The sequence below is a fragment of the Maniola jurtina genome, chromosome 6 (assembly GCF_905333055.1).
Source record: "Maniola jurtina chromosome 6, ilManJurt1.1, whole genome shotgun sequence".
Taxonomy (NCBI): Eukaryota; Metazoa; Arthropoda; class Insecta; order Lepidoptera; family Nymphalidae; genus Maniola; species Maniola jurtina.
The window spans coordinates 2,665,835-2,684,107 of record NC_060034.1 but is presented as its reverse complement, the minus strand read 5'-3'; the positions used below and the strand labels follow the sequence as shown (position 1 = coordinate 2,684,107).

Genomic DNA, 18,273 nt, shown 5'->3' with positions numbered 1-18,273 from the left:
AAGTACAAAGTCAAAGTCAAAGTCATTTATTCAAATTGGGTACACTTTCTGATTGTCAACAACGATGTAGTGGTGATAGTTAATTACGTTAACTTGAGACTAAAGCTGCGAGGGTTCCAAGCGCGCCCTAGTCTGAGAAGAGCCACAACAAACTCAGCCAGATATTTTTAATTTTAATCTCCACTTTAGAAAACTACTATAACATTGCGGTTTAATAGAAAATATGAAAAAGAGAGAGCGGGCCATACTGATATGAAATGAAATGAAAATGAAATGAAATTGCGATAGTTGCAAAATGATAATAATTCAACTTCGATGCTAGCCTCTGTGAATTCTTCAGACACTGACTTCGATGAAAGGTGAAATCAGCGCCATTATTGATTATGTGGGTAGGTACGTCGATCGCAGTAAAAAACAAGTGTAAATTGAAAACTTATAACACCCCTGCCAAGTGACGGTTACAGTTATGACTAGAAAAGAGCTGATAACCTTCAACGGCTGAACCGATTTTCTTGGCTTATAGCTAAGAACACTCTCGATCATGCCACCTTTCAAACAAAAAAAAAACTAAATATAAATCGGTTCATTAGTTTAGGAGCTATGATGCCACAGACAGATACACAAATAAACAGATACACACGTCAAACTTATAACACCCCTCTTTTTGGGTCGGGGGTTAAAAACACTTAACTACACTGATATTATTAGGTAGCTCTACTAGAAAACGTACGTTTAAGAAACTTAAAATAGATTACTGTAATAAAGTTTAATATTAAAACGATAATAAAATATAACATTTTCAAAAGAAAATTTTTTAGAGGCAATACTTGGAAATTTTCACTTTTAATATCATCATAAGAGTCGCAAAGGTTCTTGCGAATATTAATATCTTCTACATTTCAAACCATCATACCAAAATGAGGATGGGTAATAAAATCTTTCAGTAATTTATTCGCTCCTTTGAACTCGAACTCAGACTGAATAAAAATTCATTTTTCCCCCACCACTCGCATCGGTAAACGGGATTTGAGCAATAAACACAATTTGGTAGGGAAATTAATTCTTTGTTTTTCAGACTTTAATTTTAAATCATTTTTAACCCCGACCCAAAAAGAGGGGTGTTATAAGTTTGACGTGTGTATCTGTGTATCTGTGTATCTGTGTATCTGTCTGTGGCATCGTAGCGCCTAAACGAATGAACCGATTTTAATTTAGTTTTTTTTGTTTGAAAGGTTGCTTGATCGAGAGTGTTCTTAGCTATAATCTAAAAAAATTGGTTCAGCCGTTTAAGAGTTATCAGCTCTTTTCTAGTTTTCTTGTAGAAAAGAAGGTTAGATAACCGTTAGGTTCTTAATATAATGTCAATAGACAAATGTCAAGCTGTCAAGATGGACGTTGCCTAAATACATAATTATTTATTTGAAAATGATGTTTTGGAAAACTCAAATACTTTGGATCGTCGGGGGTGTTATAAATTTTTAATTTACACTTGATTAGTTTGTTTTAGTTTATCAAAATCAATTAAACTTTAGGTCCTGAAAAGTTAGCATACAGACAGAGAGCCACATTTTCGCATTTATAATGGAAGTATGGATAAGAAATCTATCATCTGAACTAAACAGGTAAGTATTGACAGGGAACAATTTTTTTATAATTTTTATTGTATAGAATACTCATGATCCTATCTAAGGGACAAAAATCCTGTAAAGTGAAGATCACCTATGTCTTCATTATTTAGACCTCATATCTTTAGCCAGTGTCAGACGAGTTTTAATATAACAGGATTTATGGTCCCTGAGGCGACATTCATTTTAGGTTACACTGTAAATGTACACTCCAGGTCATATAAAGTGTACACGGGGATTCAAGTTAGTAACGCAAAACGTATATTTTAATTTGTAGGTTAATTAAATCAGTTCAGCGTCAGACCAACTGTAATAATATGTTAGTTAGCTAGTGACAGCTCGCGGCTTTGCTCAGCAAAAATATGAGTCTTCTTTATTCCCTATCCTGGGGGTATTTCGGAAAATCAGACCGCCGTGTCTATATTATAAATGGAATCTTTGTGCGAAATTTAAGCTTTTTGTGTCGAAGGGCTTAGGCTGGGCGTTGAATAGTCAGTCAGTGAGTCAGGACTTTTCTTTTTATATTATGTGTATTAATATTTAATTTAATATTATGTGTATAAATTGTACCTAATAGCTTTATATTAGTGTTTAGTTTAATAATAAGTCAATAAGCTCCCTTTCAATCCTATCTAATCATTATTTTATGTGATTATTACAGTTTTCAATATCTATTAATTGGACAACACATTTCAGCAATATATTATTTCTTCATTATTCAGAAAAATCTAAGTCTATTCATAATTACTAATTGATTTGAATCACAAAATGTGAAAATCAACGCCAAATTTACTTACACTAAAACATGCGTGCCCATTATTTTGAACGATATTGTAATAACCTGAAAGTCCGTCCAAACAGAAATTCCTTAGAGGGTGATACACCGGGCAGTATATTATTAATATAATATCACTGCACACTATATTCGACTAGCAATGTACTGAGCATCAGCACCGAGTAGTGTAATTAGACCATAAAATATTTTATATCATCATTATTCACCGCTGCACTTCTGGGCTGGTTTCCGGAATTTAACGTTTCCGACTGATGTGACAGGGCCTGAAAGGAAGAGCAGTGGGAATACTCTCGATCAAGCCACCTTTAAAAAAAAATAATTAAATCGGTTCATTAGTTTAAGAGCTACGATGCCACAGACAGATACAAATATACACAGATACACACGTCAAACTTATAACACCCCTCTTTTTGGGTCCGGGGTTAAAAAACATTGTGTTAATATAAGAATTGGTTATATTAACGTGATACATGCTTGGTAAAAAAAAGTCAGCGCTCCAACCATCTACTAAAAGTAAACTTTTGAGCTTAAATTATGACCAATTTTTTAAAAGATCTAAATACAATTCAATTGTTAAAATTAAATCTGATTTTTCAAAATTCATTTCCTACACAATTTAAAAATATTTTCTTGTCTATGCTTATTGCTTGGTTTATATATAAATTTGTACATAGACGGACTGACAAAATAGTAATACTTTTCATTCTTTATCGCGTCTAGTGTAAACGCTTTAATTACAGCAAGTCGCGTGCGCGTGTGGATTTTTACTACAAAGGCAAATGGGATTGAAAGTAAACAGCAATTTATTCGAGAGCTACGAATACTAACATGGGGCTTTAAATAGTGGAAGGCGCGGGTCTTTGTGATGCACCCGTTTTTGTACCTACCTACCGCTTGATGAAAAATTACCTAAAACATGAGCTTATTGATGTCAAAAAGTACCCGTCAAAATATCCGTATAATAAAGATCCCACCAAAAACATTTCATGTAAAATGTTGCCAAGACTCACAAGTTCATAATGCTTTCACTGTTAAAAAGTGATGAGATCTCTAGTAGAGCCAAGCCCCTAGCTGAGCTTAGAATTGCGCTGCCCATGGGACCTATCCCAAGTCCAAAGTATATAGCTCTTAAATGCTCTTGAGTATATCACATTTATAACAATAAAGAACAAATAACTCTACTTACAAGCTCTGATTTTACAAACCCTAAATCTTGGTTAAAAAAGGACGGCTTGGCCGTTTAATGTTCGTGGTACTTTTATCTGATATGACATTTAAGCCCGGAATAGCTTGTGCGACAATCATGAAGTATAATAAAAATTAGTAATTGTCGAACAAACTATTCCTTATGACCTTAATATAATATGTTATGCCATGTAATGCTTTCACGAACATTAAACGGCCAAGCCGTACTTTTTTAATCAAGATTTAGGGTTTGTAAAATCAGAGCTTGTAAGTAGAGATATTTGTTCTTTATTGTTATAAATGTGATATACTCAAGAGCATTTAAGAGCTATATACTTTGGACTTGGGATAGGTCCCATGGGCAGCGCAATTCTAAGCTCAGCTAGGGGCTTGGCTCTACTAGAGATCTCATCACTTTTTAACAGTGAAAGCATTATGAACTTGTGAGTCTTGGCAACATTTTACATGAAATGTTTTTGGTGGGATTTCATTTCTTTTTGGCAGGTGCCCTAGATTTTTTTTTTGGATCTATTTTTTGTAGGTACCTACATCATTTTCATGGCCCGCTCTCTATCGTTACCTCTTTTTTTAAAAGCTTTTATTCTTGCAATGTATGTAACTATGTTTGTTTGGGTGGAATCTTGCAACTCAATTTTAAAGCAGATAATATATCAAATTTCAGTCTTTTAGGACTTCAGGAAACACATTTTTTAAATTTACAGACTGGGAAAAGTTTATTTTCCTGTTGTTTTAATGAAATCCCTAGCCTACATACCAAATTTCAGTCTTCTAGGACTTAGGGAAGTATTTTAGAACTTTTGACTAGAGGGGTTTTGAATGGCAATAAATCTGAAACCATAACAGGTAGACAATTGATACTTGGCACGTTTGATAAGTCTGTCAAGGACATATTATCCTGAAAATATCAGCATTCTAGCGATAGACTTTACAAATAATTTGCTTCCCCCATACGTGGGAGTGGAGGGGGAAATTTTTAAATTTCTTAATTTTCCTGTAGTTTGTATGCAATTTCTAGTGTACACACCAAATTTCAGTCTTCTAGGACTTCGGGAAGTACCCTAGAATTACAGACTAGAAGTTTTGACTGTCAATAAATCTGAAACTATAAAAGCTAGACAATTGATACTCAATGCGTTTAATAAATCTGCCCAGGACATCTTATCCTGAAAATATCAGCTTTCTAGCGACAGATTTTACAGATTTGCTTCACCCGTAAGAGGCGTAGAGGGGGGGCATTTCCAATTTCTTAATTTTCCTGTAGTTCGTAGTCAATTTCTAGTCTACATACCAAATTTCAGTCTTCTAGGACTTCGGGAAGTACCTTAGAGGTTTTGAGTAGAGGTTTTGATGATCATCAGTGAGGGACGAAATCGGCGTATTTTAGGTATCAATAAATCTGTAACCATAAAAGCTAGATATTTGATATTTAGTATATTTAGTAAATTTGCTGAGGACACCTTATACTGAAAATTTCAGCTTTCTAGCGTCATCCAGACCGAAGTTATGACGGGTCGAAAATACGGCGAAACACTTCGAGAAAAAGGTACGTAGCGCCCCGGCCGCCGTTTGGCTCGTCTTGGCGGGGGCACTGCCGTGCCCCCTGATTCGACGTAGATTTTAAATTGGGCGATTTATCTTCTTTTTTAGGGTTCCGTACCTCAAAAGGAAAAACGGAACCCTTATAGGATCACTTCGTTGTCTGTCTGTCTGTTTTTCTGTCTGTCTGTCTGTCTGTCCGTCTGTCCGTCTGTCCGTCGTGTCTGTCAAGATACCTATAGGGCACTTCCCGTTGACCTAGAATCATGAAATTTGGCAGGTAGGTAGGTCTTATAGCACAAGTACAGGAATAAATCTGAAAACCGCGAATTTTTGGTTAAATCATTAAAAAAAATTAAAACGGGTTTCAATTTTCAAAGTACGATAACTATATCAAGTGGGTTATCATATGAAAGGGCTTTACCTGTACAACCTAAAACAGATTTTTATGTATAATAGTTTTTGATTTATCATGCAAAATGTTGGAAAAATTACCCAAGTACGGAAATCTCAGTGTGCGAGTCTGACTCGCACTTGGCCGGTTTTTTAATAATAAAATAGAAAAAATGTTTATAACTACTTGTGTCCGTTACAGCACGACAGACTTCGAAACCATCCAACCAATGTGTCCCGAACGCGAAGATGTTTTTAGACTAATAAAAAAAAAAAACTTTTTTTTTTAGCATTGTAGATGCTGGGTATCCGCTTGTATATTATAAAATTTGATGTTCGTCTTTCTATTTATCCCATCTGTTCGTTACCTATGCGTCGCGAATCGTTCATCCGATTGTAAATAAATTTTACACAATTGTTGTTGGAACTTGCGTGACGATTTCTAAACATACTACCATAAACGTACAATAGGTGCTGCTCAAATTACATCGCAACACTTATCAGGCTAGTGATAAATAAAATAAATCTATCATCTACTTTCTGTTAATAAATTAAGAAAAGTACATTCAAACAGCGGAGGCACTTACACCGTTAGACCCTTTTAGTGACTCAAAATTTATCCCTTCCTTAGCCAGATTAAACCGAGTAGCTAATGGGCGGCGACCCTTATTCGATTAATTAAAAGGGACAAAAGAATAGGTAGTCCCTTACTATAGTGATATATCTTGGCCTACCCTTTTTCAAAATAATGCAAAGTTGCAATTCACGTGTGTCTGTTTATCTATAAATAATAAAGAAAAACTTACTAGGGCTTAGTTAACTACTTACTGGGTCTAAAATTTTGATATGGAGGCTTTCTAGATTCGCAATCAGAAATGATTTTCAGTAATTCCAACCAAGTGAAGTCGGGTTAGGTCAGTTAAACCATACTATTATTACAATTGCGAAAATGTGTCTGTCTGTCTATTTTCATCCATTTAACTGATTCGGATCAAATTGGGTACAGAAATAGCTTGTATCTTGTTCTTAACCCCCGACCCAAAAAGAGGGGTGTTATAAGTTTGACGTGTGTATCTATGTATCTGTGTATCTGTCTGTGGAATCGTAGCTCCTAAACGAATGAACCGATTTTAATTTAGTTTTTTTTTTTGTTTGAAAGGTGGCTTGATCGAGAGTGTTCTTAGTTATAATCGAAGAAAAGAAGTCGGGGGTTTTTTAAATTTTGAGTTTTGAGCATTCATTTGACATGACTTTGACCTTAGGACGGCCATGATTTCAGTGAAAATCAAAAATATTTCAATTGACTAATGAGAAATTCGGGAATAATCAACATAATACGTTTTTCATTAAACTTTGAAACAGTGAATTCTCATTCATATTGCCAATTTCCCGCTCAGATATGAAAATCAGGGAGGAAAAGCACCTAAATCATTATTTGTTTGGAATGTTCATCAACTTTGGAGTTCCACGATGAAAATGTGATTAAGGGCGATTTTATTATTTCGTTTTTACATGAGAAATATAAAAGTTAATGTAAGATCGGTGAACAAAGCTGTGATAGCATAGTGGTAAAGACTTCGGCCTTCTTACGGCAGTCCCGTTCGATCCCGGGTATGCACCTCAAACTTTTAGAAGTTATGTATGTTTTAACGGTGAAGGAAAACATCCTGAGAAAACCTGCATACCGGAGAGTTCTCCATAATGTTTTCAAAGGTCTGTAGAGTCGCACTTGGTCAGCTGGTTGACTATGGCCTAAAGACTCAGTAGTAAGCTGGCGATTGGTAAATAAATGATGATGAATAAAGTTAGTAAAAATAGAACTTTTCATCTATGGCACTGACTATTTAGTAGGTACTTTAAAATACCTCGATAAATAAAAGATAGCAGTCTTAAAACATTAAAAAAACTAGTAAGTAATTATGATTTTTAAAAGATCTAAGTAACTTTCTGTAAGTATTGCCTAGAAGCTAGACTTACTCCAAATAATCACTCAAAAGTGCAATAGCCAACTGAGTGAAAAATACAAAACGTAATCAAAATCGAGACGCCTCGCGTCTGTTTGCGAACCACAACACTTGTGATTGCGTGGATAATAAAAAAAGCTATAAGTCCGATTGCAATCAAACTAGCCTTCAACAGAAAAGCTACATACAATACTGACTCTTGTTTCTTTTGATGTAGAGTTCATATTTGTAGGGGGAAGAATGTATAGTTTTGTATGCGAGTGCTCTGATTGCTTATCATTGGTATCGGCTCTCACAGGCCTGATAGATAGCATCTCAATTGCCCTTCGTAACTTCCAATGGTTCAAAGAGTTGTGAATCGCTGTTTTGTATTCAAAGCTGAGCTGAAAAGTCGGGTTCATACAATATAGTCGGACGTATTTTTTTGTTAATAGTCAAAAAAGTTTTGTAAGCTCTTTTAAATCCCTAAAAGTCTGTGTACTGTTGTATGGTTACAGTATTTAGTCTATCAGCTCGGAATCTTGAAATAAGCCAACGAAAAAACTAACAGTAATTTAAGTAAGGGAAATAATTGTTGCATGTGTCCATTATTAAACTAAGTGCTTTAACTCCATTTTTAATCAAAGTTTTAGCCAATTAGTTTGTTTATTTAATAACCACGCTTAAATAAACTAATGAATTCTGAAAACTTGAATGGATGGAAAATAACAAACAAAAATCAGACACTTTATTTTTCTAGTGAGCACGAAAAACATTCACCACCTAGCAAAGGAGGTCTTGAATGAAGCGAGCCTACAAGGTGCTACATCCGTAGCAATACGAAAGTCAAGTAGGTGAAGCTAAATGAAGAGACGACAGAGTGAATCTTCTGGCGTGACTTTATTCAAAACAAGTGTAAATTAAAAATTTATAACACCCCCGACAAGTGAAGATTATAGTAACTAGAAAAAAGCTGATAACTTTCAAACGGCTAAACCGATTTTCTTGGATTATAGCTAAGAACACTCTCGATCAAGCCACCTTTCAAACAAAAAAACCAAATTAAAATCGGTTCATTAGTTTAGGAGCTACGATGCCACAGACAGATACACAGATACACCGATACACAGATACACACGTCAAACTTATAACACCCCTTTTTTGGTCGGGGGTTAACAGGGCTCTCTCCGTCACTCGTTTCCACTCGTTTCATACAATCGTAGTTCCAACTTCATTTGAATATTAAGCAACCAAAGTCCATGAAATTTTGCAGACATTTTCTAAAAACTAATATCTGTGTCTGTGGTGTTTTAGATTTTTCTAAAAATATGTAGTTTTAAAATTACAGGGGCTCAAGGATTTGTATGAAAATTTTTAAGACCGCGTAATTTTAAAACTACATATTTTTAGAAAAATCTAAAACACCACAGACACAGATATTAGATTCTAGAATATGTCTGCAAAATTTCATAGACTTTGGTTGCTTAATATTCAAATGAAATTGGAACTACGATTGTATGAAACGAGTGACAGAGAGAGCCCTCTTAAAAATAAAATCAGTCAGTCAGCCTAGAGTATAAGGGCTATCGTGGGCCGGATTCGTTGGGTAGAATTTTCGAATTTTTTTTTTTTAGTAATGGTCTATGTTATAACGACAACGATAACATGCAAAATCTCCAACCAACAGTTTGAGCTGTATGTTGAATAATATTATGTCAGTCAGTCAGCTTCTTGTTTTAATATTATTTCAAAGAATATTGCTTTTCCGCCGCCACCATATTATTATAATTAGAAAACGCCGAATGTAGGTTGAGCTAAAATGATTTAAAGGTTTATGCGAAAGAGAGCATTAGCTAAAACACATGTGGAATGAGAAATGTGCTCGTTTTCGAAAAGCATGGATACAGTTTTGGGGTATAACTGCAGCCGGGCCACAAACTCATCGCATTAGCGACGGCGGTAGCGGGATATCTAGATAAACGGACTGATTGACATAGTTATGTAGATATAAATGAAATTGCTGGTTTTAGAATGTCTAAAGGACGAAAGAATTTGTGTAAATTATTTCAGTATTATTGTAGATCCTTACTAAAAATGGATTTTGACAGACACAATCAAAACCTGTTCTGCAATTGAACTCCACTGGATTCCCAGCGACCTTTTTCCGTTCGGAAACGATTGATGGTTAAGGAATGATTCTGTAATTCATTCGTATTGTTTGTATTATCGTAAAGATTCGTAAATATCAAAAAATATCTGCGGCAAAATTGGTAAAATATCGAACCGATCGCGTTCGAATTGCACTGCGCCACACGTGCGTTCTGTCACTTCAATGAGCTCGATTGTTTGACATTACAGTAGCATGCCGATATTGTACCGCATCGCATTCACTTTCTGCCTAGATTTAAGAGGGGTCTCTCCGTCACTCGCTCCATACAAACGTAGTTCCAATTTCATTTGAATATTAAGCAACCAAAGTCCATGAAATTTTGCAGACATATTTTAGAAACTAATATCTATGCCTGTGGTTTTCCAGATTTCTGTTAAAATATTAGGTTTCAAAGTTATGCGGTCTTAAAATTCACATACAAATCTTTGAGCCCCTATAATTTTAAAACTACATATTTCTACAAAAATCTAAAACACCTATTAGTTATGTCTGCAAAATTTCATGGACTTTGGTTGCTTAATATTCAAATGAAATTGGAACTACGATTGTATGGAGTAAGTGACGGAGAGAGACCTGTTAAGACTGTCGCTCATGTGATAAGTTTGTGGCCCCATCATCAGGGTGTAGGTGTAAAATATTATTAAATCAGTGACGTATGACTACATGACGTGCGAGTGAAATGAATGTTTCATCGTTTCTGCGAAGCCGACGCGTGCGGGCCGAGTTATCGCGCCTGTAAATATTGTTGAAGTATGATACCACATAAACAGCGTGTGAAAGTCATTAAAATAGCGATTTGGTTAATAGTTAAATTAATTTGATAGATTAATAACATTGTTCAGCATTTCACACCTCCGTTAGTTTCAGTTTTCCCATACTAAATTCGCGGCCGAAGCGCGTGCAATGCGACATTACTAAACAAGGACTCTCCCTCCTTAACAAGGACATACTATGAAAAAGTATGGTGCCGTACCCATAATTGGCCTATTACTGGTCTCTGCTCAGAATGAGTAGTAGTGCTTACAGTCAAAGGCCGTAAGTCGTGTAGCACCTTAATGATCATATTCGTGTGGCACAGTTATGTACATGCATTAGGTGTCGTGTGCGTGTTTACAGAAAAGTCACAAACACACACACGCACACACACACACACACACACACAGACACACACACTCACTCACTCACACACACACAGACAGATGACAGGAATTTCGCGAAATTGCTACTTGAATTCTGAGGCCAACCATACATAGATTTTCATATTAGTTGTTGTAGTAGTAGTCAGCCATACATGTTACTGTAGCGTTAGCCACTATGACGTGTCCATCGCGCTTTTCAGACCCATGAAAGTTTACCTCTAGGTACGTTTGAGCTACACGACCGCCTCGCGTAATACTTGGAAGACACTTTCCACATCTATACATATAATAAAATTGTAGAATAGTGGTGTCTATACAATGGAAATATATAAAAAAAAAAGTAGCAGGGGTTGTTATTATATCGATGCCTAATCCGAAATCGTAATTAATTTTTTTTTGTCTGTTTGTCTGTGTGTTTGGGCACGCTAATATCAGAAACGGCTTATTCGATTTAGATACGGTTTTCACTAATATATTGTAGTAAGCTTCACTTAACATTTAGTGTTTATTTCGTTAGAAATATAGTAGGTATGGAGACTGGAGAGCATTTGAGGTAAGCGACTATGTAATACATACTAGCGATCGAGCAATCCATCGATCGCATCTCGCGGTCGCGTAACTCGAAGTCTACCTTTAAGAAGCTCGAAAAAATACGTTATAACAATACTGTTATGTGATAATAAAATCCCCTAATATGATATTGTAAGAGGATTCAATAAGGGCGGGAAACATCTGCGCGAAAGAAATTGATTACATCTCCGGCGTTTAGGCGTCGAGCGGTTTTAACATGAAAAGTCACTTAGCTGATACGCACGTTGTAACGAGCACGCGACGTCGCACATCCATCGTACATCTCGTACATGCCATTCTGCACGAATATTATAATGTATTGCTACTAAAAATGAACGTTTTCCTGTTCTCACGTTCTTTTATTGTGGAATCTATGACATGTGGTGATTAAAAATGCATCTAAAGGATAGTTAGCCAAACATTAGTTTATTTATTTTGGAAACAAATATGGATTTATAAAAAAGCTAAAGCACTTAAAATTTACTGAGAATATTCAACAATAATAATAATTGATAGATCAGCTTTTAATATAGGTAATTTGTTATAGTCAACGATCTTTCTCCTAAAACTACTGTCTTCATAGATAATAATTGATTGTTGAACCTTTAATGAATAAAATAAAAATTAACTTTTTTTCACCTCACAGTAATAGGGTATTTTACTCTAATTTTTTTATTACTTTATTATAAACTAGGATAAAAATAATGACGTAAACTGAAAAAACTAATCAAATCGATCAAATAACAACAAAGTTATAAGCATTTAAGTATTTCAGATTTGACAGAGATAGCGATAATAGTATTATGACGTCACTCCGTGCTAATGCCATAGTAGCTTCGTGCGGTTTCATATAAATTTTCGCTTTGCGAGAAAGGGATAGAAGACCCTCTCCCACTCCAAAATTAAAATGCCTGTAACTTTGTAAATCTTTGTTGGATTTTAATATTTTTTTCAGCGTACGTCATTATTTTTATCCTAGTTTATAATAAAGTAATAATATTTATTTAATTCAAAAGTAGGAAAATACCCAATTCACAACAAAGATAACGATCACGGCGGTCTTGGATTAATAGGATAGAGGACTTTCTGAAGTCAAATATGTTGCTTTGTCTGAACTGACTAGTCGCTATAATACGAGTATATATATTTACTAGAAAACAATTAATTAACACTTCATATCTTTCGTAGTGTAGTGTATGTGCTTAGAATGTGAGTTAATTAGAACTAAATAAAACTATCTAATCCTAATAAAATATAACTCATATTTTTTTAGTTATTTGGTCTTATGACTCATCTCACATAGAACAATGTACAAAACATATTATGATTTTTATTCAGTTGTATAATAAGAGTGACTTTTTCACGCTTTATGTCAGAAGTCTGCAAATAAGCATAACATTTCTAACGTTCCAGCGTAAAATTCAACACTGCACGAAGTTTTGAATAAAAACTTATTTTCAACTTGAATGACCTCGATCATGCCATGAACCAAGAGCCCGTAGGCATTTTAGGTAGGTGTTTAAAAAACCAAAAGTAGGTGTAATAGTTTTCCTGCATAGTATTATGATAATATATTCACTATAAACACATTGTCTTCAAGATGGTTTTAAAATTGTTGAAGGTTTTCAGGTAGGCTTAAAAATGCCACATACACATTACGCAGGTGTTGTAATTTTTCGGGTATCTTTCAAAATGTGCCTGTCACCTAATATTAGTTCCTGGCAAAATGATTTCGTCACAATTCGTTTTCACATTTACTAAGATTTAATTTGATACAATATATTGCATTTTTTAAATGTAAGTAAACTAAATAACTCGCTCACTCAACTACCAGAAAGTTTCTTGTTGGTTCTTCTATGAGTCTATAATATAGTACCTTCCAGATGCAAAAAGATCATTTCGCAAAGGTGATAAAATGAATAGCGACTCGTGTTACGACGCTATAAAGTGTATTTCACTTCTCATCACTTATTTGATAAGCGCCTCAATTTCTGTGAAATAAACCTATCTCTCTTTTTCTATCTCTCTCTCGCTCTCTATCTCTATCATAAGAAAAAGAGTTAAGCAAGAGCCAATAATGGTCCGCGTCGCCAAAAGTATATTCCTCGGGTCACGTGACCAATTGAGCCTGGTCTGGCTGTATCCAGTACCTATCAAAAGTTTTCTACGGGCTCTTACACAACCAGATCCACTCGTAACTTCGGGACAAAGAAAATGAAACACAGGAGTGTATAAACCTCCCGAGGATCAATTAACATAATGAACTAGTCGACGCATTCGAGGGATGAAACAAAAGCCTTGTACGTAAAGTTAGGCAAATTAAACAATCTTAATTAGTCTCACGTGATATGGTTAGGTTAGCAGTTCGTTAAAGGGTAGCTCCGAGTCTGTGTGGGATACATAAAAATACTCCACTTTCTACGGTATAAAATGGTGACTAAATAATTTTTTTAAACATATAAAAGATTTCGAAACCGGCAGGATTCGAACCTGCAATTAGGTTTCATACCCGGAGCGACGTCGACCAACTAGGCTAATTTAAAATATTATGTCAAAAAAAAATTATATGTATTTAAAATTACTTAGAAATTCCCTTAGAAAATTCATAATATACCTACGCTTAAATCACTACGTATATATATACTTAATACATAGTGATTTAAGCGTATATTATGAATTTTCTAGAATAAAAAGGAACGTATGTCACTCTCCAGATCTTTAACTGTAACTATGTAAAAACCACGTCGCCCGGTCCGTTTTGCTCCGTTGCAGCGTGATTCAAGGACAAACCAACCGACACACAAACACATTTTCGTATTCATAATATGTACTAGTGACTAGATGATGCCCGCGATTTCGTCCACGTAGACTAGTCCTGGAAAATTTTGAACTTCTGGAACAAAATAGTAGCCTATATGCATTAGGTATAATTTATACCTACCGTACAAATTACAATGTCTGCTTCTGGAACCAAACCTCAAACTCAGTTAAGTGGATAGATTCTGAAAAATAAAAATACCAGACAGACCAGAGAGATACATTTTCGCATTTATAAACTACTTGTATGGAATTTCACTAAATAATACTAACTTTATTAGTACCTAAATACAAAACTTTAAGCTTTTTATTTTAACTGAAAATATTTACCTACCTACACATTTCATAAAAAAATTAAATATAAATCGGATATGTTCATGAAAAAAACTTGAAAATGATTTCATTTTATTTGACTCAGTACTTTGTAAAATTAAAAATGATAAAATACTCTCACAATAAAAATTTATGTGGCAAAATGAAATTTTTATTTGCGTTTCGAGTGAAAAATCCCGTCATGAAGTGAAGTTATGATTTTGTATCAAAGTCGAAAACAAAACAAAGGAATTTCTTTGCCAAATTATGTTTATTACCGAAACCTCGTTTGCTTACGAGTCGCGGGAGAAAAATAATTTTTTATTTGGTTTGAATGTTCATCGCCTCCAGAGTTCAAAGGCGAAAATAAATTACTGGGAATTTTTTATTACTTTCACCTCTCGGGTTCCGTACCCTGAGGAGGAATATAAAACGTGGTGAATGGTGATATTGGAATAATAAATTCGTAGAAATGTTCATTTAAATTCTCGTTAATCAATCTTAAATTATATTTCGTCGGATACCGGTAGAGGCATTTTCACTTAAGTACTTATCTACTTACTATTTAATTGCTTCATACAGGCGGCTATATAATATTCTGTTTTTATTTATAGAAAAATGTTTTTATATAATAAATATAATTCAATCTTGTCAAAGTAAATGAATATGAAAAAAACGCTTGGAAAAGTTTTTTAACTTATTATTGAGTTATACAAGAAACTTGCAGCAATAAGAAGCTGTTGACCCCTATTGATTCAAGTTTTCGATGATGTCTTGCATCAGTCCTAGCAGAAAATAAATCTACTTTATAAAACACTGACTGACAATACACCGTTTGTACCGTGGGTCTAGAAGCATGAAATTTTCCGCAGAACTTCCCTAAAGATACAGTACGTATAGTACGCGACAGGCAGATGGCAATCAGGATAGGGCACACAGCTCACCAGCGTAGCCCCCGCGCTAACCTGGTGCGGGATAGCACGGGTGTGCGTGGCGTGGTGTGCTGTCGATAGGTAAGGACGTTCGAATTCTATCAATCACACTAATATTATAAAGGCGAAAGTTTGTATGTGTGTGTGTGTGTGTGTGTGTTTGTGTGTATGTTTGTTACTCCTTCACGCAAAAACTACTGGACGGATTTGGCTGAAATTTGGAATGAAGATAAATAATATCCTGGATTAGCACATAGGCTACTTTTTATCCCGAAAAATCAAAGAGTTCCCACGGGATTTCAATAAAGCTAAATCCACGCGGGCGAAGTTGCGGGCATCGGCTAGTTAATACTAAGTCTTCAGATTCGACATGGTTTTCTCTAGTTACTTCGCGTGGTAAGTCTCCGCCCTTAAAAGCACTTCTCAACGATGCACGACCGACATGATCTCCACTTTAAATCACATCACATTTTGGAATACATTTTGAAACTTTCACTCAAACTAAATCAGAGTAAACTGTTTCACACAGGTACACTAACGTGATCCAAATTGTTTTCGTAGTACGTTAGTTCTGAAACAAATTAGTGTTTGAATTGAGGTTGTTTGCCCGCTGCGGGTTCGTTTGAAACGCGCCCTAGCAGGAATTGAAGGCCTATTCTGTAACACATTCAAAACGTTAATACATAATAATATGATACTGTAGGTATTTATTAGAGTGCAGCCGTACGATGCGTTGCGTTGGCGGTGCGTCATCCTGCATAGGAATCGCTGTAGGTACCATGCTACGTTGTAGCTCATTTTATTTCGTTGTCCATTTAGTGAGATCTGCTAACTAAATCAGAGTAATCAAGTTTCACAAGTGTAAATTAAAAATTTATAACACCCCCGACAAGGTCACAGTAATAACTAGAAAAGAGCTGATAACTTTCAAACGGTTGAATCGATTTGCTTGGATTATAGCTAAGAACACCACCTCAAGCCACCTTTCAAACAAAAACAAACTAAATTAAAATCGGTTCATTAGTTTAGGAGCTACGATGCCACAGTCAGATACACACGTCAAACTTATAACACCACTCTTTTTGGGTCGAGGGTTACAAATGCTTAAAGCCCACTGACGTTTTTGTCTCTGTTATTTGTATGGGATTGCGTAACAGCACTATACTAACTTCTCTTCGTGGATAGAGTATAGGTGAGGTGTTCGGATATTCGCGTTACGGTATGGATTAACCCTCTATTTCACATTTTCCAGAATAAGTCTTCTATAATAGTATAAAGCATAACGCGTGAGTTTAAACGGTGTGTAGGAACGGCCTAGATTCAATCTGCGCGGCGCTCTGCGGTTTTTTAGCGAGTGATAAAAAACTATTTGTACCTAAGTAGAAAGTTTTCAATGGAGAGTTTCATACGTATTTTCATGCTCACTTTCACATTTCTATCACACTTATACTATAAAGGCGAAAGTGTGTGTGTATGTGTGTATGTATGTTTGTTACTCTTTCACGCAAAAACTACTGAATGGATTTGGCTGAAATTTGAAACGGAGATAGACAATATCCTGGACTAGCACATAAGCCACTTTTATCCTGGAAAATCTAAGAGTTCCCACGGGATTTAAAAAAAACTAAATCCACGTGGATGAAGTCGCGGGTATTAGCTAGTCTAGAATAAATCACATCACACTAATATTATAAAGGCGAAAGTTTGATGTGTGTGTGTATGTATTTCACGCAAAAACTACTGAACGGATTTGGTTGAAATTGCATTTTACGTACATTACGTTTTATCCTGGAAAATGAAATAGTTTCTGCTGGATTTAAAAAATCTTACAAACACCTGAACGAAGTCGCGGGCGTCAGCTAGTATAATAATTTTTATAAATAGAAATGAATTTACCTTAGTTCTAACTCCATTTATAAGATTTAGCGAAATCGTTCTTAAAATAATTATTTGCCATATTTTTTAATGATGTATGCTGAAAAGACGTGGATTCTTAAGAAAATATCACGATTATTAATATTTCATTTATCACGTTTAATTTAAATTTTTCCTTTAGAATCACAATTTCCGGTTTAAACGTGGATTTTCAGTTACTGTTTAAATATATTATATCATAAAAATAATAACAATCTATAATGAACTTAGATCATAGCACTAAAAATTCAACAGAACGGAACAAATAATATTACGTTTCCGATCAGTTAGATCCATCGATGTATAGATCGAATAGTCGAATAGACTTGATTTTTTTTCAGTTTATCCGATCAATCCAACTTAGATACAATCTAACGGAACGGAATAGACGATCGTCTCCTCTGCCATTCACATGTCTGATAATCTTCCTTTCACTCTTCTCACATGAAATAGTACCTACATACAGTATGCGACAGGTTGAGATGGCAATCGGGGTGGGGACGCCCTGCCCACCCGCACATCCCCCGCGCAAACTCGGTGTGGGATAGCGCGGCTAACTTGCGGGTGTACGGAGTGTCCCCCCATCTCATACTCTGATTGCCATTTCGACCCAAAAAGAGGGGTGTTTTTTTGTTTGAAAGGTGGCTTAATCGAGAGTGTTCTTAGCCATAATCCAAGAAAATCGGTTCAGCCGTTTGAAAGTTATCAGCTCTTTTCTAGTTACTGTAACCTTCACATGTCGGGGGTGTTATAAATTTTTAATTTACACTTGTAATATTGTCACTTCAAGAAGGAATCCTAGTTTTCAAGGAATTTTAAACTTAAAATGAGCATCATTCCGTTGATTTTTGGTACCGAACCAATTTTTGGGAATTTTTGTCAGCCAATTTTATCTAAGGTCTACTTTTTAGAACCGTATG

General features: G+C 35.2%; 1 long non-coding RNA gene across 1 annotated transcript; it reads left to right on the top strand.

The window, feature by feature from the left end:
- Positions 1-409: 409 nt before the first annotated feature.
- LOC123866150 lies at positions 410-17,912 on the top strand. Its single transcript, XR_006796143.1, has 3 exons — positions 410-420; positions 16,627-16,631; positions 17,820-17,912. It is a non-coding gene; the product is annotated as an uncharacterized LOC123866150 (long non-coding RNA).
- Positions 17,913-18,273: the final 361 nt, after the last annotated feature.